This window comes from Canis lupus, chromosome 36 (assembly GCF_003254725.2).
Source record: "Canis lupus dingo isolate Sandy chromosome 36, ASM325472v2, whole genome shotgun sequence".
NCBI classification, from domain to species: domain Eukaryota; kingdom Metazoa; phylum Chordata; class Mammalia; order Carnivora; family Canidae; genus Canis; species Canis lupus.
The window spans coordinates 29,731,247-29,755,207 of NC_064278.1; the positions used below are offsets into that span (position 1 = coordinate 29,731,247).

Consider the following 23,961-nt stretch of genomic DNA (forward strand, 5'->3'; position numbering starts at 1 on the left):
CAACTAAAAATGTCTCAGATAATTTTGTTTTAAGAGGTTGAGGGGTGGGGGGGGGGGCAAGGGAGAGGGATACGGAGAATCTTAAGCAGGGACCATGCCCAATGTGGAGCCCAACCCGGGGCTTGACCACATGACCTGAGCCGAAACCAAGATTTATTTCAGGCACTGAGCCTGCCAAGTGCCCCTTTGGCATATCTAACACCCCTAGGGGGCAACATCTACTTCCAGTTAGAAGCTTTGTTGAACCCTGAGCCCAATTCTGGAAAACCTCAGGGTATCAGGGTCTTGTAGCTTCGGGCCCTACTCTGACCCATGCCCTGTCCCACGTTATTCCTCTGAAATTCTACTCCGGGAGCTTTGGGCCTATGACAACGTGGCTTCTCTGCAAAGCTCATCTAGATGTAGGAAGTGGGCATTCCTTCAGCTCATTTGCATTTCAGATAAGATAAAATAGCACTCAATAAAATAGCCGATTAAGTAAGAGTAACTGCTAAGTATTAAAAATAGGGAAAGTATAGAAAAGACCAAACTCGAATAAACCATTACTCCTATACATCGCCTGACTAGAGGCATCACAAAAATGATATATTCTCAGCAGAGAGAGAGCTCTATGCACATGCATGTACGTTATGTGCCTGTTTTTATGTCTGTTTTCAAAATGGCACCGTGTCTATCCATACGCAGTCTGTTTTTAATCATTTTACATCTTTTTTTCCACAGTACATAGTCCTCAAATACACTATTTTAATAGTTCTGTGTTATTTAATTGCAAACGTTTCATTGTTTGGTATGCCAACATCCTGTTGTTAGAAAGCTTCGACTTTTAACTGAAAGGAAAGGATCTACACTTTACAGGAAATATGTTCTAGAAAGTCTGTAGTCCTGTCACCACAGGGGTATCGATTATCTATTTTATGTCACAGGAACTAGGCCTGTTTTCTTCACGAAGTCAGCCAGGTTGATGCCACGGATCCGTGGACCTCTGTATCCCATGAGGCCCATGGTGATGTCCTCCAGTCGTACCGTGACACCAGCAGAAGATTCACCTCCCAGGAGCTAAGACTCTTCGGGATGGGACAGGGTGGGGCTTAAAACTATGGAGATTCTCACTGATAATGTTTCCTCTGGTTATTACAGAATCAGAGAAAGTCAAGCAGGAACAGTAGGGTTGTTGAGCTTTAGGAAGAGGAGAACATGCACCAAGTGTGGTGTGTCTACTTAAAAAGAAGACTTAGGGATGCCTGGGGGGCTCGGTAGTTGAGCGTCTGCCTTGGGCCCAGGGCGTGACCTGGGTGTCCCGGGATCGAGTCCCGCATGGGGCTCCCTGCATGAAGCCTGCTTCTCCCTCTGTCTGTGACTCTGCCTCTCTCTCTGTGTGTGTCCCTCATGAATAAGTAAATAAAATCTTTAAAAAAAAAAAAAAAAAAAAAGGAAAAGAGAGAGAAGACTTAGCCCAGTGTTCAAGTTTTTTTTTTTTTGTTTGTTTGTTTATTTGTTTTCTTCCCCCAGGGTTCAAGTTTGTGAGTAGAAGTCTAACTGCTGTCTGCCTGCAATGTGTGCTTGATGAATCTGTACAGTGTTAGGGTCTAAAAATTATGTTTACGACAATTTATCTCAAAGAAGTTTTAAGTGGAACAGGTAATAGTTTAAAAAGAAATGGAGTATTCCTTGTCATTTTTACTTGACCCTGATTACTTGGTTTCTAAGTATCTGATATGAAATAACTACTTGGGTAATAATTCTTCATTCAATATATTTATTTTATTCAAAACAAAAGTGTTTTTATTTTTGTCTCTTAAGTATTTGTGTTTTCACTCGTCTTTTCTAAAAGAAACCCCCCTCCCCCAAAATGCTGCTCACCGCCAATTGGAATTCTGAAGATAAAGGACTCACTTAATGTGGATTTATGCTCATCTGTCTCCCTTTGTCTAAATGACACAAGACACTGCTACAAAAGCGAGAGTGGTTGGCAGGCATAATTTGACTAGGATTTTTTGTAGGAATCATAAAAATATTGCAAAGAGATAAACTTTGTTTTAGAGATTTAAAAAGCTATTTCTCATAACTTTATATGTTTTTATTGAAATATTTTTTGCCGACAAATTTCTTAGGAAAAATCTCAAACTAAAATAAAACAGCATATAATTACCCAACATGAACATATTTACTATTAACTGTATAACAAACTCTGATCTAGGACCTAAGGAAACACTGAAGAGTGACACAAGTAAAACCCTTGTCTCCTTGAAACCTTCATTTTAGAGCAATAAACCGAATGTCACTAATGACATAATGATTACAGCAAACGAAAGAGAATCTCACCTTATAAAATATCTCCTTTTAAAGCTGCTTAGAAAAAAGTTATTCCAAGAGCTTCACATAAAATTCTATTTCCTTAATTTATACGGAATTGTGTTAATTTATCTTGTAGAGGTTTTCACTAATTTCAATATCTGAAATGTAAAAACAAACGTTTATTCATTTCACATCTTGATTAATTTCTTAAAACTTTTAGAAAGTTTCAAATCAGTGTTTAACAAACTATCATAAATCAGCTTATGATATTACCCATATACCAACTCCTTCAAAGACACTTTTAAAAAAGTTTTTTTCTTAGTTTTACAGGCAAAACATACAAAAATTTCAAATTGCAGTCCATTGAGTAATGATGAAGTCAAGTGTTCATTTTCTTATTAAACGTTTTCATTTTTTCTTTTGTGAAGTGTTATTTATATTCTTTGTTGGTTTTTCTTTCTTTTTTTTTTTTTTTTGCATTTTTGGTGTGCTTTTTTTTAATTTATGAGTTCTCATTTAATACCCCGGATTTTCTCTTAAAAAGCTTAAAATTGAGGTAAAAGGTACACTGATATTTATCTTTGATTATTAAAACATGTGTGAAATTTCCAAAATTTGGCTCAAGAAAATAAAATGTCATTATTTGTTAAAAGAATAATATATTATTCTTATACACACAATAATATACATTGTGTGTATGTATATACACATTTATATACATATATATATATACATACATATACATGTTTAAGGGTAAAATGTGGGGCGCCTGGGTGTCTGCCTTCAGCTCAGATCAGGATCCCAGGTTCCTGAGACGGAGCCCTGCATTGGGCTTGCTGCTCATGGGGGGGGGGAGGGGGGCTGCTTCTCCCTCTCCCTCTGCTGCTCCGCTCCCCCTGCTTGTGTTCTCTCTCCCTCTCTCTCTGTCAAATAAATATATAAAATCTTTTATAAGAAAAGAGAAATGCAATATTTCCTCTATTATTAGGCCATTGTATTGAAGTAAGGAAATCTGTATGATACAATATGATAATAACAGTAATAATAATGATGATGGTATTAATGGAAATTATTGATCATCCCTATATATACCTAGTAGTCTGCTCTACCTTTTACAAATAATTATTTTAATCCTTAATCCTCTAAAGTAGTGATTGTTATGATTTTTAATTTGAAGAAATTTGAACATTGGAAAGCTTAATTCAACTGGCCAGAGTTTAGCACTTACAGGCAGTAAGTAGACAGACATAGTTTAAAAACCACACTGGGTCTTATATGTTGGCCAATTGAATTTAAATAAAATTTTTAAAAACTTAAAAAAAAAAAAAAAACAGGGGCACCTGGGTGGCTCAGTGGGTGTCTGCCTTGGGCTCAGGGCATGACCCCGAGGTCCTGGGATCGAGTCCAGCATCAGGCTCCCTGCATGGAGCCTGCTTCTCCTTCGGCCTGTGTCTCTGCCTCTCCCTGGGTCTCTCGTGAATAAATAAATTTTAAAATAAAATTTTTAAGTAATAATAAAACTGTGGCAATCCCAGTTCTGTGATCTCTGCAGTGGGCACTACGTTCTCAACACCCACCACAAAAGTGTAGAGTAAACCACATTCTGATTCCCATCAAAGAGGCCTGGCCTTGTCATCACAAAACTCACTTTCTATTCTACCTTCTTTTATGTCTCATCTTCCTAATGCGAAGACTGAAGTTCTTTAAGAAAAAGCAATGTTTAGGGGGAGTATTTATTTGAATGGGAGAAATTTGGAATAGTGTCAAAATCTTCAGAAATAGTAAGGAAAACTGTGATACTCTGAATAGTGTCTTCCTTCAAACTCTATGAAAATGATTGCTTTCTTGCTCTTGGCGAATATGGGGCTATTTGTGGTTAATTACCGCCCTCTGTTGACAACATGTTAAATGTCTTAATTTATGTTTCAGAGTATTTAAGGTCAGAATCAAAAAATTTCACCTGCAAATCTCACCTACAAAGATGAGTAATTAAATCTAAAAGGATGCAGCGCCTTGCCTAGCAGCATGGCTGGCTAATGATTAAGGACAGAAAGACACCAGGTCTGTGATCATGATCTTGATCAATCTTGTGTTGACTAGATTTAAAATAGTGTTTTTATCCCTGATAATATTTTCCTTTTCCTGAGACTCAAAAACAAAATTTGCAATAGTTAAGAAAAAATTTAAAGATATTAAATTTTTTTAAAATATAAAAGCACTCGTGGGGGCTCAGTGGTTGAGCCTCTGCCTTGGGCTCAGGTCATGACCCCAGAGTCCTGGGATCGAGTCCCACGTCAGACTCCCTGCAGGGAGCCTCCTTCTCCCTCTGCCTGGGTCTCTGCATCTCTCTGTGTCTCTCATGAATAAATAAATAAAAATCTTTAAAAAAGAAGAAGAAAGAAGAAGAAGATGACTTAAAGGGAAGGCCTGGCCGTGGGGAAATGTTGGAGCAAAAGGAAGCAGAAGAACAGTACAAAATGTCAACGCAGCCAATCGTATTCCCAAAATTGAATGAGTAGAATGAAAAGAAGAAGCAAAGAAAATACAAATTTAAACTGAGCGTTGTTTCAGGCTAGACAGGCGTTGTGGACAGTCAGTGGAGTGAGGGGGATTCCCTGGCGCCCCAACACGGGCTCAGCAGTCAGCAGAGCCGTCGTCTACACCCGCGGGAACTGTGGTGGGCGGCAGGTACCGCCGGGTCGCACACACAAGGGGGCCAGGGGGAGGCCTCGGGAGGAGGAGCAGGTGCGGGAGGGCGGGCCCAGGCGGAAGGCCTGGGGGGGCGGCAGGTGCGGGGGCGCTGGCGGGGCCCAGGTAGGAGGCCTGGGGGGGGCGACAGGTGCATGGGGGGGCGGGGCCAGGAGGGAGGCCTGGGGGGGCGGCAGGTGCGGGGGGACGGGCGGGGGCCCAGGCAGGAGGCCTGTGGGGGGCGACAGGTGCATGGGGGGGCGGGGCCAGGAGGGAGGCCTGGGGGGGGCGACAGGTGCATGGGGGGCGGGGCCAGGAGGGAGGCCTGGGGGGGCGGCAGGTGCATGGGGGGCGGGCGGGGCCCAGGCGGGAGGTCTGGGGGGGGCGGCAGGTGCGGGGGGGTGGGCGGGGCCCAGGTGGGAGGACCCGGCAGCGCGGCAGGTGCAGGGGGGCGGGGCCCAGGCGGGAGGACCCGGGGGGTGAGACAGGTGCATGGGGGGCGGGGCCAGGAGGGAGGCCTGGGGGGGCGGCAGGTGCATGGGGGGGCGGGCGGGGCCCAGGCGGGAGGCCTGGGGGGGGCGGCAGGTGCGGGGGCGGTGGGCGGGGCCCAGGTGGAAGGACCCGGCAGCGCGGCAGGTGCAGGGGGGCGGGGCCCAGGCGGGAGGCCTGGGGTGGGGCGCAGTAGGTGCACGGGGGGGGGGGGGGAGCGGGGCCCAGGCGGGAGGCCCCGGGGGGCGCAGCAGGTGCAGGGGGGGGCCCAGGCGGGAGGACCCGGGGGGAGAGACAGGTGCAAAGGGGGGGGCGGAGCCCAGGCAGGAAGCGTGGGGGGGTGGGGTTAGGGGGGCGGCAGGTGCTGGGAGGACTGGGCCCAGGTGGGAGGACCCGGGGCGTGAGACAGGTGCATGGGGGGCGGGGCCAGGCGGGAGGCCTGGGGGGGGCGACAGGTGCATGGGGGGGTGGGCGGGGCCCAGGTGGGAGGCCTGGGGGGGGCAGCAGGTGCACGGGGTGGGGGCGGGGCCCAGGCGGGAGGTCCCGGGGGGTGCAGCAGGTGCAGGGGGGCGGGGCCCAGGCGGGAGGACCCTGGGGGCGAGACAGGTGCAAAGGGGGGCGGGGCCCAGGTGAGAGGCCTGGGGGGGGACGCGGCAGGTGCAGGGGGGTAGGGGGAGGCCTCGGAGGGTGCGGCAGGTGTGGGGGGGTGCGGGGCTCACCTGGGCCGCCTGAGCTCCCCGGGGTCCGCGGCCTCCGCCCCTCAGGCCTGCTGAGGGGCCCCCACTCCGCCCCCCCATGCGGCAGGTGCTGCGGGGAACGCGGCTCGGGAGCCACCGCAGGGGCCCGGGGTGCTCCCTCCCGGGAGGAGGGCTCAGGGTGCAGCCCGGCGCCAGCTTCGGGGTGTGCGGGGTGTGGCCCGAGCCCCCCAGTTCCCGGCTCTGCGCCTAACCCGCTGGCCCGACTCCCTAGACCGTCCGGCTGCAGCGCTCACACTCTAATTTTTGAAGTTCTCTATGACCTTCTTTCAACTCCACCTTTTCTCATGATTTCGTGAATTTTTTTTTTATGCTTTTAGTTGCTCGTTTTTTATTTAATGGTTTTAGATATACTTTAGATATACTTATAGTCCGGCCTTTTTATTGTTTTGCATTTTTTCCGGCCTCCCTAAGTTTGGGGGACCCTGGCGACCCCGCGGCCTGGCAACGCCGGGTGGCTTTGGGTGCTAATTACTGTGAAGATGCTTTCGGCTCCACAGCGAGACCCTTTGTGAGAATCCGGTCCTGGGCTGCGAGTCCTCTTAGCGCGTGTGCATGTGCCTTTGCCTCGAATCCCCAGTGACAGTGATCATCCCACCCGGGAACTTTCCAGCACCCTTGCTACAGGCATTTTATTTCACAGAATTGTCAATGGCGTTGACTTCCTTACCAGCACATAATTTACTGCAGTTGCAGGCGAACCGATGCTGCAATACCCAAGCAGACACAGGCTGGATGTACTAGCATGTGTATTTAGGAGAGAAGCATTAAAAACAGAAAAAAATTGGGGCTTCCTACACATACTATGGACTTGGTAGCAAGTATAGGAGGGTGATGGCCGAGGTGCAGGTTGCAGATGAGAGGACACATATGCCAACTGGGGAAGAAGCGGCCCCCCAGGGAGGACCAAGGAGGAACATGCCCAAAGCTGACCCACAGGGCCGCGGCCCTAAGTCCATCCCGGCGCCCGGGACATTTCCCCGACTCCTGTCCTGTGTCAGGTCCTGTGCATGAGCCCCCCAAGGCCTTTGGTTCGCTCCCACCTCTTCCACCCCAGAGCTTCCCCAGTCGCTCTTCATTCATTTCTTATTCGACTCCGGCCACATTAGTGTCACCGAGGACAGGGCCGACTCTGGCCTCATTAGCGTCATGGAGGACAGGGCCTTCACAAAGCAAACCGCCACCAGCCCCCTCCCTAGGTACACGCTTGGTGCAGTGACTTCACAAGTGTCTGTTCAACACCTGCCATGGTGCGAGTACCTCAAGGTTTCATGATCAAATCATCATTCCAGAGGCGCCCCGAGTGGACTGTTTTTTTAACATCTCCTTCTCTATATGACAAAAAAATTTTTTTGCAGGAAGAAACTTAATGTTTCTAGAGCAGTTTAGGCTCATAGCGTAAAACAGGATGAAATTATGTTTTTCAGTGACCGTGAAGCTAAATTACACAACGTTGGAGACATTCGATGTTCAAACAACAACTGTTGGCTCCTGGTGCCGGGCTTTTTGGTTTTGTCTTAAATCTTTCCTTGGTGAGCCCTCCTGGGTTGCAAAGGGGGGACAGCCGGCGGGGAGGGACAGAGGATCTGCAAGGAGGCCACACTGGACCCCAGCTCTCCCAGCCAGGAGGACTGGGAAGGGAGGACTGGGCTCTTCAGACTTAATCTAGGGGGGACATGAAAAGGAGCTTTCAGCTCATGGACTTTCTAATTTTTATTTGACCTACAATTGGAGCTTCCCTGCTTATCTCGGGTAAGACGCTGGTTAGAAATGAAACATTTCAAGTAAAAGCCCGTTTTAATTGTTTCATGTTGGCATAGGCATCACATTCAACTTTCTTTCTGAAATTTAGGGTCAATATGAAGCAGTTGCTGATTATGCAAAAATATTCCAAATGATTACAAGTTTCTCCAGATTTTTATAAAAGAAAAAAATATTGTTACAATATTTTTATATTTACTTGAGTTTGATCTGTCATCCTTTGTTACATTGTTACAGTCTTATAAACTAAGTTTTATGGAAACAGGTGCCCAATAATAAATGAGTTTTAATGCAACTCGCTTTAATACAACTGCAAAATTTGCAAAAGAATTTAACTACTACGTGGTAACTCTGACATAATGTTTTATTTTCTTGATCTGTTCTTTAATTTCTTAGTAATCAAAAGTCAAGAAGAGGAATATATTTTAGTTTTAAAGATATTTAAATTTATTTTTTTTTAAGATCTATTTATTTTATAGAAAGAGAGAGAGAGAGCTTGAGCAGGAGGGGCAGAGAGAGAGCGAGAGAGAACTTGAAGCCGACTCTGGGCTCAGTGCAGAGCCTGACACTGGGCTGGATCTCAGGACCCTTAGATCACAACCTGAGCCCAAACCAAGAGTCAAATGTTTGCACCACCCAGGTCCCCCATTATTTAAATTTAGTAAAAACTTTCATGAATGAAATAAAATTTTCAATCACTAAAAAATACTATTCTTCCCAGTTCATAATGTATTTGTCTTTTTTAAATCTCACATGCAAAAACAAGGTTCTTATGGTTTACTAACAGCTCTGTTTAAACATTAAAGCTTTATGACAAAAGCCTTAAAATTTTATGTAATATGAAATGCTGTATAGCATAGAAAAAGGGAGTGTTTCTTGTCGTTTTATACATTTGTCATAACTTCAATATTATAACACATTAAGAAGCTCTAGAATAATTCACTTAGCACTATTATTTTTTTTAGATTTTTAAAATTAATTAATTAATTCATTTATTTATTTATTTTTGAGGGAGAGAGAGAGATAACAACAGAGATTACCAGCAGGGAGCAGAGGGAGAAGCAGGCTCCCTGCTGAACAGGGAGCCCGATGTAGGGCTCCATCCCAGGACCCTGGGGTCATGACCTGAGCTGAAGCAGATGCTTGACCGACTGAGCCAAGAACTGGCTGCCCCAGAACTATTATTTTTCTAAATACATTGATTAGAAATATATTTTCCCATAGTGTGAAAAGAATAACATCAGAAACAGAAGGATTTAGACAGAAATATATGTCTTGCTCACAATTAGGGCACCAATCTTAAGCAATTACACATACTCATATTTTTTACATATACACATTAAAGGAGAAAAACTTTAATTTTTTTAAATTTAATTTTTGGCATAAATTAAAAAATATTTACTTAACTTCTGTATCCAATTTGAATTAAATTTCTAAACGTTAATAAGGAAAGAGGGATGGACAGAAACTGCTTAAAAACAATTAAGAATATTGATACACACACAAATACACGGAAAAACTAGCAAACAACACATAAAACAGCGAAATGCTGATATAATTAAAAATAATTTAAAAGGCAGAGATGTCCATTATCATGATATTTTTCAATATTCGTTTTGGCACTTTAGATCTGCACTGTCCAACGCAGTAGCCATTGTTCATATGTGAACATTTAATTTAAATAGTTTACAATTAAATGGAGTTTAGAAGGCAATTCCACAGCTGCACTAGCCATGTGGGCCTAGAGCCTACCCCATTAGTTAGTGAAGATTTAAAACACTTCTATTATCACAGAAAGTTCTGTTGGACAGTAGCTGTTCTATATAATGCAACAAGACAATAAAAAATTTTTTTTATATGCATTAAAATAGAGAAACTTACTCTTAGATATAGATAACTGGAGTGAATGCCTAGAAAACTGAAGAAACCGCAAGCACATCAACAAGGAGATTTGTTGATTGTTTAGGTTAATATACACATACAAAAATCAGTGTAGCATTTATCTCTATTCATAATCACCATTGAGAAATGGAAGCAAAAATACCCTGTTATGGCAGTAAATACTAATCATATAAATAGTAAATTATAGAATAACAATAAATAAAATTTAATGGCAAAAATGGAATATCTATATAGTTCTTGCAGTGTCTTATTGATGGGCATTAAACAAGCCCTGCACAAGATGGAGAAACCATGTAGCTACGTAGAAGTGATTGCAAAATTAGTGAATAATTTCAAGCAGTTCCATAACAATTTGATTCTACCTTAGATTTTAAATGGGATTTTATAGTTCAGAAGAACTACATCTAGTAAAATTGTGAAGAAGATTTGACAGAGATTCTGTGCTTGCTTTACGAGATAAACAAAGTGAGTATGAAACATCGTGTGCAAAAGGAAGTGTATTGTCTCACTGAGGTGCACAGTAACTAGTAGAAAATACAAAAAGCCAGGAAAGGAATCAATGCAGTGTTATGAAAAAAATATTTTAATTCAGTGGGAAATTGTTTATTTAGCAAATGTTGCTGTGCATAGATTAATCATCTGACCGAAGAAAAGCCATATTCTTACTTCATTATTTAAAAATCAATGTCAATGAAGTAAATATTCAAATGTGAAGAAAATGAATAGATATTCTACAAAAGCAATAGAAAAATGACCTGCTATAGGTCTTACTGAACACAGAAGGTATTCAGGAAATACAAAAGGTCTGAAAAATATAAAAGGGATATATTTAAATCTACGTTTTTATTGTATGGCAAAAGGTGCTACAAAGTAGCTGACAATAATAATAATAAAGGCTAAACAAATGTATCTTTATAATGTAAATTATGCAAAATTCATATCTCCTACAAATATTTCTGATAAATTCATTTAGGAAAAGAAAAATATTAAGCTAGAAAACAGGCAGTTTTTGCAGACATGGTTAGTGGCCATCAGATATTCAGCAAATATAGCTCATTTGGGTTTCCCAGACTTACTAGTAGGTTGGTACCATGAGACCAGTTAGCGTAAGAGGTCACAGATACTGTTGGAGGCGTTGATATGTCTCCTCTACGGCCCTTGGAATTGTTGGAGACTCTTTGGGGGCAAATACGACGGGTGGCTCGGATACATCGCCGAAGAGCCTTTTTCAGTCTCAGTCCCTACGTGACTGTGGATCTAGATTTGCTGCTAATCCACTTCGGGTGTGTAACATGATTGAGAGAGAAAATTCTCCTGCATTAAGCCATCGAAGTTTCTGGGTTAATGTATCAACAGCGCATATCCTAGATAACCCTATTACAGTAGGAACTTCATAGAAGAAATAAAACAATGACAAGATCTCTAGGAATATTTTCAACCTCACAGGAATGCAAGTTAAAGCAATAATTAATATTTTTGTCTTCAACTTTGCCACACCTGGTAATACCCAACGCTATGACACCCCGGGGAAAATGGGACTCTCTTTCGTTGTTGTTCATGATCTGCTACGACTTTTTTGAAAAGTAATTTGTAACATCTATTAAACTACCAGAACAATACACTCTTTATCCCAGCATTTCCATTTTAAAAAATGTTTCTGCATAATATCATGGAAAAATAAAGGCGATGGTAGTGAAATACACACACGTACAAAGATGATTGGTTGCAGGCAGCATGATTTCAGTATAAAACGAAAAAAACTCGAACAATGAGACAGAAGAAAGGTTGAATAAGGCTTCTGATCTGAGGAATGGTCAGTAGGTTGGGGAAGAGGATTTTTTTCAAAGTTTAAGTGTCCTATTTGTGATCCATATTTTAGCAAAAAAAAAGAATGGCCTCTACATGTGCATGTATTTAATATGTTCATATGAATGTAGAGAAGTTCGGAAGAACATACAAAAGACTTTTGAAATTAAGTCAACAATCGTGGGAAAGGAGATGGATGAGTGGAGATGACGAAAGTTTTCTTCCTACATCTTTGCATGTTTCACTTGAGACAATATGCACATATAATTGAGTGATGAAAGGAGTCCTTTTTAAATATTACAAGGAGAAATTACGCACTTCTGAGCCTTTCATGTGGAGAGCCATTGACATAATCCATCTATAATTTCATAATAGGCAATTAGTGGCAAAACCTGTATATTTTTCCTTCAAGATTTCTATCATTCTATTTTACAGATGTTGCATAAGAATAGATGGATTCTAATTATGTTGAAAATAAAATACATCAATAAATGTCTTTGTGTTATGTTAATATAGTTAAGTTCTGTGTGAACAACTTATGTTCTCCTAAGTGAAATTCAATGAAATAAAATGGGTTTCCCTGTAATTTTCACCTGTTGCTCCTAGTTTTCCTGTAAAGCTAAAAAAAAAAAAAAAAAAAAAAAAAAAAAAGTTATTTCCACAGGGAGATGTCAAGTATTTAAAGGTAACTATTATTGGTTATTTATGCCTTTATGGCTTAAACATTCTCATTTCTTCAGCTCTCATATTACAAATTTCAAGACCTTACCTCTTCTGAAGATGCTTTAACTTGTCAATGGCTCTCTTAAAATGAGGCAGCAAAAGCTGAGCAGGATACTCCAGATGCGGTCTAACCAGCTGGAGTGGAGTTCACAGTTGGCTTATTTCCTCTCTTTGTTTTTGAAAACAAAACAAAACAAAAAACAAAAAAACAACAAAAAAAAAGAAAAATAGAAATTAAAAAAAATTAAGGCAGATTAAATACAACCCCTTGTTAGGGATAGACTGTATTGCACCTGCGTTCAGCTAAGACTCTCTTATTGTTTGCTTTTCAGTGTGAACTACTAGCAGATTATATCTTCCCTATATTTCTGCCAGAGATGTGACATTCTGTATGTACCCCTATTAGTTTCATAGTTCTTTTCATCGTGTCATGATTGCATTAAATCGTGACTTTTAAAAAAAAATCCATTGTATTAACTTTTCCTGCTATGCTTTTAGAAATGACAAATTACGATAAACATATTGTATTACCCAAGGACGTGGACAGAACAAAGTAGCATGGTTGGGAAGTCCTCCCTGTCCCAGATACATGCAACACCAACTTAATTTTTACGATTTTGCAGTATACCTATGCATTCACCATTTCAGTCAATATTCACTGTTCCATATATTCAATCAGAATTATAAATAATGCCACGAACCATCTTGGCGATGACCTACTTCTCAGTGAAAGGCATTAATTCAGCATCAAAGACATGAATATTGTAAATGATCATTGTTTGATTGACTGTTTTTTAATTAACCCACACACTACTTTTTGGGAGAGTTTAGTTTTACACTAAAAATTAAAAGATAGCACAGAGGTCCCTACCACACCTCACAAACCGTTTCCATTATTACTAACCTCATGCATTAGTGTGGCGTGTTTGTTACAATTGATGAATCAATACTGACACGTTAGTGCTAAGGTCTGTAGTGGACATTGAGGCTGACGATTGTATCGGACAGCTCGGCGGGTCTGCCAGACGCCTAGCATCATATATTCGACCTTTATGGTATCACACAGAACAGTCTCACTGCCCTAAAAACCGTCTGTGTTCCATCTGTCATTCCTCTCTTCCGATGACCTCCAAGCATTCTAGTCTCTCTACAGTTTTGTTTTTTTAAAAAAATGTCAAAAAAAATAAAAATAAAAAAATGTCATATAATTAGAATCTTACGCTACATAGTCTTTTTAGACAAGCTTCCTTTTCTTGGAAATACGCATTTAACTTTGCTCCATGCCTTTTTGTGGTTTGATACTCATTTCCTTTTCGGGCTAGCGAGCTCTGGAGTGTGGCTGTACCACCACCGGGCACCCACTCACCTACCGAGAGGCATTTTGCTGCTTCCAGTTTGGGGCAATCATGACTAGAGCTGCTATAAATATTTGTGGGTAGGGGTTTGTGTGGACATAAGATTTCAGTTTATATCAGTAAATACCAAGGAGCGCAACTGCTGGATCAAATGATTAAGACTGCTGCTCACTTTGTAAGAACCTGCCAAACGTTGGCAGCAGGCGGCTGTACCACTTTGTATTCCCACCAGCAATGAATGAGAATTCCTGTTGCTCCGTATACTTACCAGCACTTGGTATAACCTGTGGTGTGTTTGGGCCATTCTAGGAGATGCGTTGTGATATATTGTTGCTTGAATTTGCAATTCCCTTGTGACATAGGACATTGCGTTTTAAGAGTTCTTTGTATATTTTGGGTACTAGTCCTTTATCAGCCGTGCTTTGCAAATATTTTCTTCCAGTATGTGGCTTATTTTTTCACTCTCTAAATGGTTGATTCGCTTTTATTGTTACCCAATGATTGATTGGTTGATTGATTATATACTTATTAATATGTATTATATATGGATTATATATGGATATATTCTTAGAACATTTATTATTATTTTTATTTTTTAAAAAATATTTTATTTATTTATTCATGAGAGAAACAGAGAGAGAGAGGCCGAGACACAGGCAGAGGGAGAAGCAGGCTCCATGCAGGGAGTCTGATGTGGGACTCAATCCCGGGTCTCCAGGGTCATGCCCCGGGCTGAAGGCGGTGCTAGCTCTCTGAGCCACCCGGGCTGCCCAAATAATTTCTTGATTATTCCCTGGACTGAGGACATAACTGATTACTCTGTTACATAGCTGTCCCTAAGTCTGCAATGGATGGCACTCCAGTGTGTTATATTAGTCACATAACATAACACCTCTGAGTCTTGTTAATTATTTATGCAAGTTATATTGCTAGGTGCCTAACTGGATCTACATAACAATGAATTTTGCATTTTCTCTATGCTCATTTTTCTCAGCTTCATATGTTTTGTAGGCACAAAAGAAGAAACAGTTTGCAGGGGAGACTATAGGACTCTCAATACAATTAATTCTGGGGTTCACAGGACTTTCCTAGGGAAACAAAATTGTTTTAGGTATTTGCATTCGTGTGGGCATTGGAGCACAACTTTAGATCCCTGTATTGAATGGAAATGCAATCGGACAAAAATACTCTGGGATTTCCAGCTCAGAATTAGGATATAGGATTTCTAAACACCTAAACTTGACATACTGAATCAAAAAAAGCAGACAGACAAAGTCACTCCCCAAAATAAATCCGCCAAGATTCAGTATTGCTTCAGTAATGCTTTCTTATGTACGGTCCTTTCTAATTTAAAAGATACTTTATATAATAAGCAATTATCTAGCTGTGAGCCTCATTCTCAGTTGAGTGCTCTGTAGAGGGAACATGTATAGTAGCGATATTGTCCTCTCTGTACAAAGCGTATCTACCAGTAGCATTCATTGTTGGTGCTGGGGAAGATGCTTTTGAACGAAAGTCTTCAAAAATCTAGACTGACAAAAATGATTTTTTGTTTCCTAAGTCCCAGTTAGGAAAGCATATATGAAATAGCAAACTTATGCACAGTGAATCAGAAACCTCATGACCCATGATATTTCGGTGAGTCAGTTGTTTGCTAGTAAATGACTGAAAGTCATAGTACATGATCAACTTTATATGACAGAGGTGTAGAAAAATTGTAGTTCACTTTATAAAATAAATATTTTGGAAGGAACAAGAAGGAAAATAATCATGTGAATCACTGTGTTGGTAACTTAAGTAATATATATTCAAAAACAGTTGAGAAATTCTTTTTGTAATGAAACCTACACATAAAAATCTTTTTTTTTTTTTTTTTAGATTTTATTTTTTATTTATTTATTAGAGAAAGAGAGGCAGAGACAGAGGCAGAGGGAGAAGCAGGCTCCAAGCAGGGAGCCCGACGTGGGACTCAACCCTGGGTCTCCAGGATCACACCCCGGGCTGAAGGCAGCGCTAAACCGCTGAGCCACCGGGGCTGCCCCATAAAAACCTTCCTTACACACTAATAAAATCCTTGGCTTTTTTAAAGGATAGGTTGTGTTTAATATGAATACAGAGTGACTCGTGCAACCATCCATCTTGGCATTCTGTTGATTTCTAAAGCGTTGCATACCAAATCCTCATTTGCCATGGTAAAATCTGAGTGAATGCATTTCTGTGATGTTAATAAGAGACATGGTAATGAGAGTTTTTATCCTGCAACTATCTATAATTAGTTTATTATCAATGGAAAGAATATTTCCATCAGTATAAATGATCTGATAGTCATGTGGAACAAATAAAGTAGGATCAAATTAGAATTATAATAATAGATAAAGAAAAGAAGTTGACTTTATATCTGAGAAACAAGGGAAATATAAATATAGGTAATGAAGAAAGACAATTGGCAATTGAAACTGCTTACCATGGTAAGTAGTTCTAAGTCTAAGATGTATTGATACTGGTAGTAAGGAGAGCATTTTTAAATATAATACCATCTGCAGGGAAGATTGCTACTTTTCCTCTAATATTAGGGAAACCATATAATTTATTTTCCAACTTGGAAGTCATCTGACAGTGAAGGGGCTTAAATCTGAAGGGATTCTAGAAGAGCAGGTGTATTTTTACCTGCACTTACCCAGCAAACTGGGATACATGTTCAGTCTACTCAAGATCCACTTTCCACGTCTCTTATAATAATGACATTTTAAAACTGAACTTATGGCCTCCCAAATAAAGGTAATTTTTTTCTGACCTCCCTTGAAGCTACTTTTGGGAATGCCACTGGTGGTGAACCACCTGACATCCCGTAAATAAGGGCGTCAGCTATGCATGGCGGAGTAGGATAGCATGATACCATACTCACCATTCCTGACTTTTATAGAACAGAGACATTAGAACATATTAATGTGCATAACAGAATCTGTATAGCAAAGATTGCATAGAAAAATGTTTGTTTCGTAATATTGGAAATATTTATATAATATGCATTTCTTCAGATAAATGATGATTAAGGCCTTTAGGTAACAACTCAGGGCAACATAATTATGTTGCATAAAAGCTTATTCCTAGGAATCCAAGCAGGTAATAATAACTTAAGGAGTATATTAGTTTTATGAAAATGATGGTAACCAAAGAACAACTAAATTTATCTATCATCATATCTATCTTTAAAAAATCATGTAAGGCTAAAATTATGTTAATAGAAAAGTTGCATACTCATCCAACATTAGCTAGACTAAATTAAGCAAAACTAATATGATTCAACATGTATGTCTATGCAGCTGATATAAGCAATTATTGCTTTAATTAATTCTTGACTCTAAAAAAAACCTAAAAAATAAAAATAAAAAAAAACAAAAAAATATTCTTGACTCTACATTAAAAAAATAGGAAATCAGTGGAAAATATATAAAGCATGAAAATGTGTCTAAAAATGAAGTTTATGTTTTTCTTGGCAGATTTATTTTCTCATGTTTTGATAAGGCTAATAAGTTACTTTGGAAAGTACCTTTGCTATACAGTCCACCATGATGCAGAAGCTAGTGATCATTTGTCTCTCTATTCTCAAAATCGATCATCACACCTTATAGTTTATAGTATCTTATAATTTACAAAACGTTTTTGTACGCATACATGATCTTGGTAATTTCATTATAAGTAATATATATGAGTATTCATGGATGCAGTTTGAGTGAGAAGGAATAAAATTCCCTTCAGTGTACATTGATTTTCTTTCAAATTTAGTTCTACCAAAGAGTCCACTTTGGTTCATTTGACAAGTAAGTTTCAAGCTTTGACATGGATTTTATACATTTCTGCATACAAACAACCTAGACATAGTGACTTAAAAAAGTGTAAAAGGCGAGATGGTAAATATTTTACACTATGTGGACCACACGCAGTTGCTTTTGCATGTTACTATTATTGTTGTCTCTTAAAAATATAAAAATGATTCTTAGGTGGAATCCCATACCCAAATAACTTGAAAGCTGGATTTGGCCTGAGGGTTGTGGTTTTCTTTTCTTTTTTTTCTTTTCTTTTTTCTTTTCTTTTCTTTTCTTTTCTTTTCTTTTCTTTTCTTTTCTTTTCTTTCTTTCTTTTCTTTTCATACTTTTCTTTTCTTTCTTTTCTTTTTTTCTTTTCTTTTCTCTTTTCTTTCTTTCTTTTTTTTGGGGGGGGAGGGGTTGTGGTTTTCCAAGCCTGGCCTAACACCAACCATTTTAGTTACTCTAATTCTGTGGATCAGAAATTTGGGTGTATTTTGGTAGGTGATCCTCTCTGGTCTCACCAGGATCATGGCTTTGGTCAACGGAGAGCTCACTGGAGCTGTATGGCCTACGACAGCCCAGCTCACAATTCTGAGGTTGGTGCTGATTGTAAGCTGTGTTGGCATCTCTCTCATCGTTCAGGAGGCTGGCCTCAGCCTCTTCAAATAACTATCTGAGGTTTCTAATATCATACTGGAAGCCACAAGTTAGAAGGCGAGCCCCGATTCAAAGGAATGGGAGATAACCCGGCAATGGAGAGTGTGATGCTGCCTTAAAGGAGTATGTTACATCGACGACAGTAATTAGGGCAGCTGTCCATACAAGCAATAGATCTCATTATTTTAAGATCTAGAAACTTAGTGTTTTTTATAATGTCTAATAATAAAAGTTTCTCTGGAAAGAAGTCATATGACAAACTAACATAGAATACTAATTAATTTGCAGTAGGCTTTGACTGCCAAGAAGTCCAGAATGCTTTGTGCCAGGCAAAAAATACATATATTTTTCTCTATAAGTAATCAACATGGAAGGCAAAATATTTTCCTAAAATTCGCTTCATAAGGAGGAATTGGAGAGTGTTTAGGGTGGGAGCCATGAGATATGGATAGGAGCAGATTTTTTTAATGCTTGCTATTCTTGGGACGGATGCTCTGAACTGGGACTCTCTACATAAATACCAGCTTTTCTAGCCCATCTTCTATAAAACATAGAATTTCTTGGACTCTCCTAAGCTAGATACGACCTATGTTCTACCTTGCAGTTGTTCTATCATCAAATTTAGAAGGAAAAAAAATAAGCATGAGTCACGTGTGAAGATATTAGCTTATCTTCTGAACATCATGGTGATGGTGTTTGTATATAAACCCCGGAAAGCTTCTGGCATTCAAGCTCATGTATAAATTCAATATAATTTAAATGAACATTCCAAAAAAAATTTTGTAGAATCTTATTGCTTGATTTAAATTTTTTCATGTAGGAGTTATTGCCCGCAGATAGCGAAGAGGGTTCTAAACACAAAGGTTATCTCTTTTATCAGATATTAAGACAGAATGTAAAAATATACAATCAAAACCTCATATATGTACATGTAACAAGAACCAAAACACTAGGACCATGTAACAGATAGTCGAGAAACCAATGTTCCATGAATATGAGGGAACTTGGAGTATGGTTGCTGTGGTTGAACAAATTTGTGGGACAAGGACAGATTGTATAGGGAGTAGAACTGTGAAAGTGGCTTATATCTGTAGGAAAATAAGGCTTACCGGGAAATCAACCTAACACAGAAGTGTGTATTAGGTGGATCAAAGACCTCAATGGGAAAGGTAAGATATAGAGTTCACACTAAAAATAACAGAGACTTTTTGTTACTTTGATGTGAAATCTTATTAAAATCTCCAAAGGATAGAAATATGTTTACTTCCATTTCCCTTCAGTGAAGGAAACAATAGAGAGTGCAAGACGGAAAAAAAAAAAAAAAAAAAGAAAGTGCAAGACGGTGAATTACAGCCTGGAAGAAGATAGCAGGGATTAGGACTATGGAGGAAACTCTGCCCACTAGTAAGAAAAAGACAGGAAACTAGGAGAAAAACATTCAGAGGAGACAAGTATTTGTTAGAAGAATTATCTGCCGGCTAAGGTGTTTGTGAGAAGATGTACAACTTTACAAATAATCAAATAATACAAATATTTAAAACATCCGTGTTACAGATTGAGCCCTGGCCTGCCTAGCATGGCCTGCTTATGATTTGTATCTTTGCATTATCATTATGTCCTCTTAACTATTAACAGTGCTCTGGTTTGGAAAGACGGGATTATATATTTTCTTCCTAGCTATCATGTTATATGCATCAGGAATGAAATAAATAACAAGTCAGATAATACCAAGTGTTGGAAAGAATATAGACAATTAAGAGCGGGTTTATCTTGCTGATGAGAGTCAGCTGGAAGGGCTGCTATGGAAGGCTAACTACCAATCTTACTGGAACTGTAGCTGTGTGTTTCCTCTGACGCTGCAATCCCACTACTGAGGGTTCCCTCGAATCACACTGTCATTATCCATTATTAGTGTGACTGTGGTAGCAGGAAACTGGGGACACTTACACGTCCATGAGCAGAAAAATTAAAAGTGATTTGAAATGGAATACTGTGTGGAATTTAGGATTTACAACTAGATGAACATAAAGCAAAGGTCTTCTTTGTTTTGTTTTTTATTTTTTTTTAAAGCAAAAGTAACTTCAACGATGTTGAATGACAAAAAATTGGAGAAATTACATTGTAGGGAAGTATCATTAGTCCAAGCTAAAAACACATACATCAAATAACATCATTAAAAAAAAATAAGGGTACAGACGTATTAAAGACCAAGGGCAAGTACACTAGAGTGGACAGCAATGGGCAGAGGCAATGGGGGCAATAACCAACGGTGAAGGAAAAATCAAGAAATGTAAATTGTGGAAGAGGGGTTCCTGGGTGGCTCAGTCCGACTCTTGATTTCAGCTCAGGTCATGGTCTCAGGGTCATGAGATCGAGCCTCACATTGCGCAGAGTCTGCTTGGGATCCTCTCGCTCTCTCTTCCTCTGCCTCTCTCCCTGCCCACTCTAATAAATACAATCTTTTAAAAAAATGGAGGAAGAGTCCATGTGTAGCTGATAATATTGTCGGTTTGGAGGAGGATTCAATGAACTCAGTTCTGTCCCTTACGTGATCATAGCTCATGTACACATAGTGCACATATGTATATGCAGGTGGCATTCAGCTATGAGTGTGTGCATGTTTACACTATTCAATATTACGCTGTATACAATGATCTCCTATGCATTTATTTACTTCCTGCATAACTTAGCAAGTGGCTTTTATTTTTCATTTCCGTGACCCTTTATCTCTGGAAAATAAGACTACATAAACAGCCATCTATTTATTTTCCTTCAACTATCAGAAGTATTTCCATAGTCTATAATTCTTATTGGATGCAAGGAAGAGCCAAACAAAGCTACTTTAAATATGCGTTTGAAACAATTCCAGGTTTTAAAGAAAAATATTAGTACCTGTATACACAGTAAAATCAATGAATTACAGTGAAGCAATATTGATCAGTTACAAGAATAAACCACTTTTCAATTTATCTTTTGACAACCTAAATCAATTACGGACACAACCAGCAACGACCTATCCAGCCTGATTCTTCGGACTTCAATTGGCTTGGCTGTATGTTTGCATTAGGCTTTTGTGGAAACAAAGAACATAATAAAGAGAAGCAAAGTCACACAAGTCAAAAGTAAAAATAACTTATTGACGCTGGGACATAAACTCAAAGTTCTGGCAAAACATACAGGGAATCTTAGATCTTGCTTCTGTGATAAAAGAGATACGGTCATACAAATAAAATATATTCACCAGGAGATGTCTCTACTAACATTTCGAACATTTACTGATGGCCAAGCCCTGAACTCTGAACTGCTTTATATTCATCACCCACATCTTAACCCGCGTAATAGTTCCATGCATTCATGTTGAGTATGGGTTCAGGTGGGGTTAAGGGTGATCTTCCTATCCAAGCAAGGAGAGATGCACTACGGGGAACGGTACTCACACAGTCAGGGGAAGGCTGGAGCATCAGCCAATACACTGGACTCCTAAGAATCACTTCCAACAGAACGCTACAGAACCAGCGCCCTGAAGGTTCCGTCTGTGACAAACACAATCTGAGGAACTTGGTCACTGATTCTAGAACCCGCAGCTTTGTCAGCCTTGGAGCAGAATTGATGACAATTGAATCGATGACTCTCGGAACCCACTGCCTTGGCTGGAGGGAGGAGTCAGAAAAGGGCTGTCACTGGTTGGCTTCAACTTGATCTACTTAAACCTTAGCCGTGTTGCTCTTTTCTAGTGATTTTCTTCTTGAGACTAAGTCTCCAACAAATGCACCTCTTTAGAAGGATCTAAATTGTGATCGGAGCCAGAGTTGCGAGGAATCTGGGAAATGTGACTTTTTAAGTTTCCTGCCTAGAAAGACAGGACATTAGACATGTCGAGTAAGCCGAAGCAGAGGTCACATACAGAGGGGTTAAGCCAGTTGTCAAGGCCACGTATTCAATTAATCCTTTGCAGTTTAAACATAGGTTCTAATTATAGTAATTTTCACAAAGGATTCTTTTCAATGGGAGAAAACTTCAATGCAAACCATCAGTTTTCTGAGAGAAGGGAGAAGTTCTAAGACAAAAATAATTACAAACAACTCAGTTCTTCATATGTACAGGATTAATCTATATGAAGCTGATAATATAGCTTCTTACTGTCTACACTAGACAACATCTGCAAATCCCATGTTCTCAAAATGCTGCAATGTCACAGCAGTTATGTATAAATTACTTAGATTTAAAAATACTGATAAAATGAGATTTTAGAAACTAATTTTAGGCATGGGCTACCTCACTGTTTCCTAGTAGTCAAACCCCTCAGGATAAATGCCTTACCTCGCTCTCAGACTCCTCCTGAGAAAGCCCTCTGAAGTCTGGTGCCCCTAACTCGGTTGTTTGCTCCCTCTAGTATGCTCTTGAAATATTTTCAATTTAAATATCAAACTATAATATGATTTTGATTTGGAAACTTGAATTGTGCATTTTACTTAATAACTAATTTATCAATGCATCTGTAAAACTCACTGACTAAAGAGCATCTGGATGGCACAGCTGGTTAAGCGTCCGACTCTTAGTTTTTGCTCAGGTCATGATCTCAGGGTGGTGGGATCAAGCCCTAGGTTGGGCTCTGCGCTGGGTGTGGAATATGACTGGGGTTTCTCTCCCTTTCCCTGTGCCCTTCCACACCCTCTCCCTCTGCTCTCTCTCTAAAATAAATAAATAAATCTTTAAAAAAACCTGATTGACTAAAAAATGAGGTATTTCTTTTATGAACTTGTTGATAAAATTGATATTGTCTATTTTAGTTCGACTTTTCAAGTCAATATTATTCAGTTTTAGAAGTTTATCCTATAGCAGTACAGTTTTACTTTTATTTTAAATTAAAAAATTAAAATTTTCTTTCTCCTCTATCTCTGTCATATCCATATTTATGTCCATATTTTATATATATTTTTTCTATCATCAGTTTCACTAATATTCAGTTCACCCCACACTTTGCATTTTTAATGCCAAAATTTGTATTTTCCTCTCTTAGACGTTATGAGGTTTGCCGAGAACATAACATAATAGATGGAGCTATTGTACGGCTTAATCATTTTTTAGAGAGTTTGCTCAATTTTTAAAAAATAAACCTATCACATAATATAGCTGACTTCAAAACTTCTTGCTTTAAGAGAAGAAAGTCTGTATTTCAGAGACATGATAGAAAACATTTGGTTCAAGATAAAAAATTCACAAAGCACTAGTTTCAAGGGGATAAATGAAAGGGAAAGTAAATATGCTTTGTCTAAAAACTACAAGACATCACACTAATAAGTAAAATTATATAACTTGTTTAATTTTGTTTCATATATACAGGAAGGTAAAAAATGAAGTGCCATAGGAAATGATCAGAAACTCTTGGAGAAATGTGAGTTTTCAATATTACATTATCATTCAATGAAGGTAGCTTGTTTTTCCCATAAATAATATTTTTCATTTATGAAATACTCGCAGCATACCTAGAGAGCTGTAAAAACTCTTAAGAAAATATATTCTTCATACTGGTGCAATCATTTCACTCTACAACTTAATTCTAGAACAGTGTCTTAAGATAAAACACAATATGGCCAGGAACACCCAGTTCAGGTGATGACCCTGTTAACCTATACACTATTTACATTATTTGCATCTACTTACTCTGCCTGTCACAATATCTGCTTGCTCCTAAAGTTTTTTTTTTTTTAATTTAGAAAC

At 39.6% G+C, this 23,961-nt stretch overlaps 1 protein-coding gene across 4 annotated transcripts in view; it reads right to left on the minus strand.

Moving 5' to 3' along the window:
* Positions 1–23,961, minus strand: part of TFPI (tissue factor pathway inhibitor) — an 89,395-nt gene that overhangs the window by 65,021 nt on the left and 413 nt on the right. The window contains exons 1-3 of one of the 4 annotated variants that reach the window (XM_025460443.3): positions 21,678–21,833; positions 12,466–12,588; positions 2,323–2,453 (exon numbers count right to left, since the gene is read on the minus strand). The gene's annotated coding sequence lies outside the window, so the exon portion shown is untranslated. Of the gene's footprint in view, positions 1–2,322; positions 2,454–12,465; positions 12,589–21,677; positions 21,834–23,961 lie in introns of those variants that run through there. The other 3 variants (XM_025460444.3, XM_025460445.3, XM_035697409.2) reach the window with 3 other exon arrangements.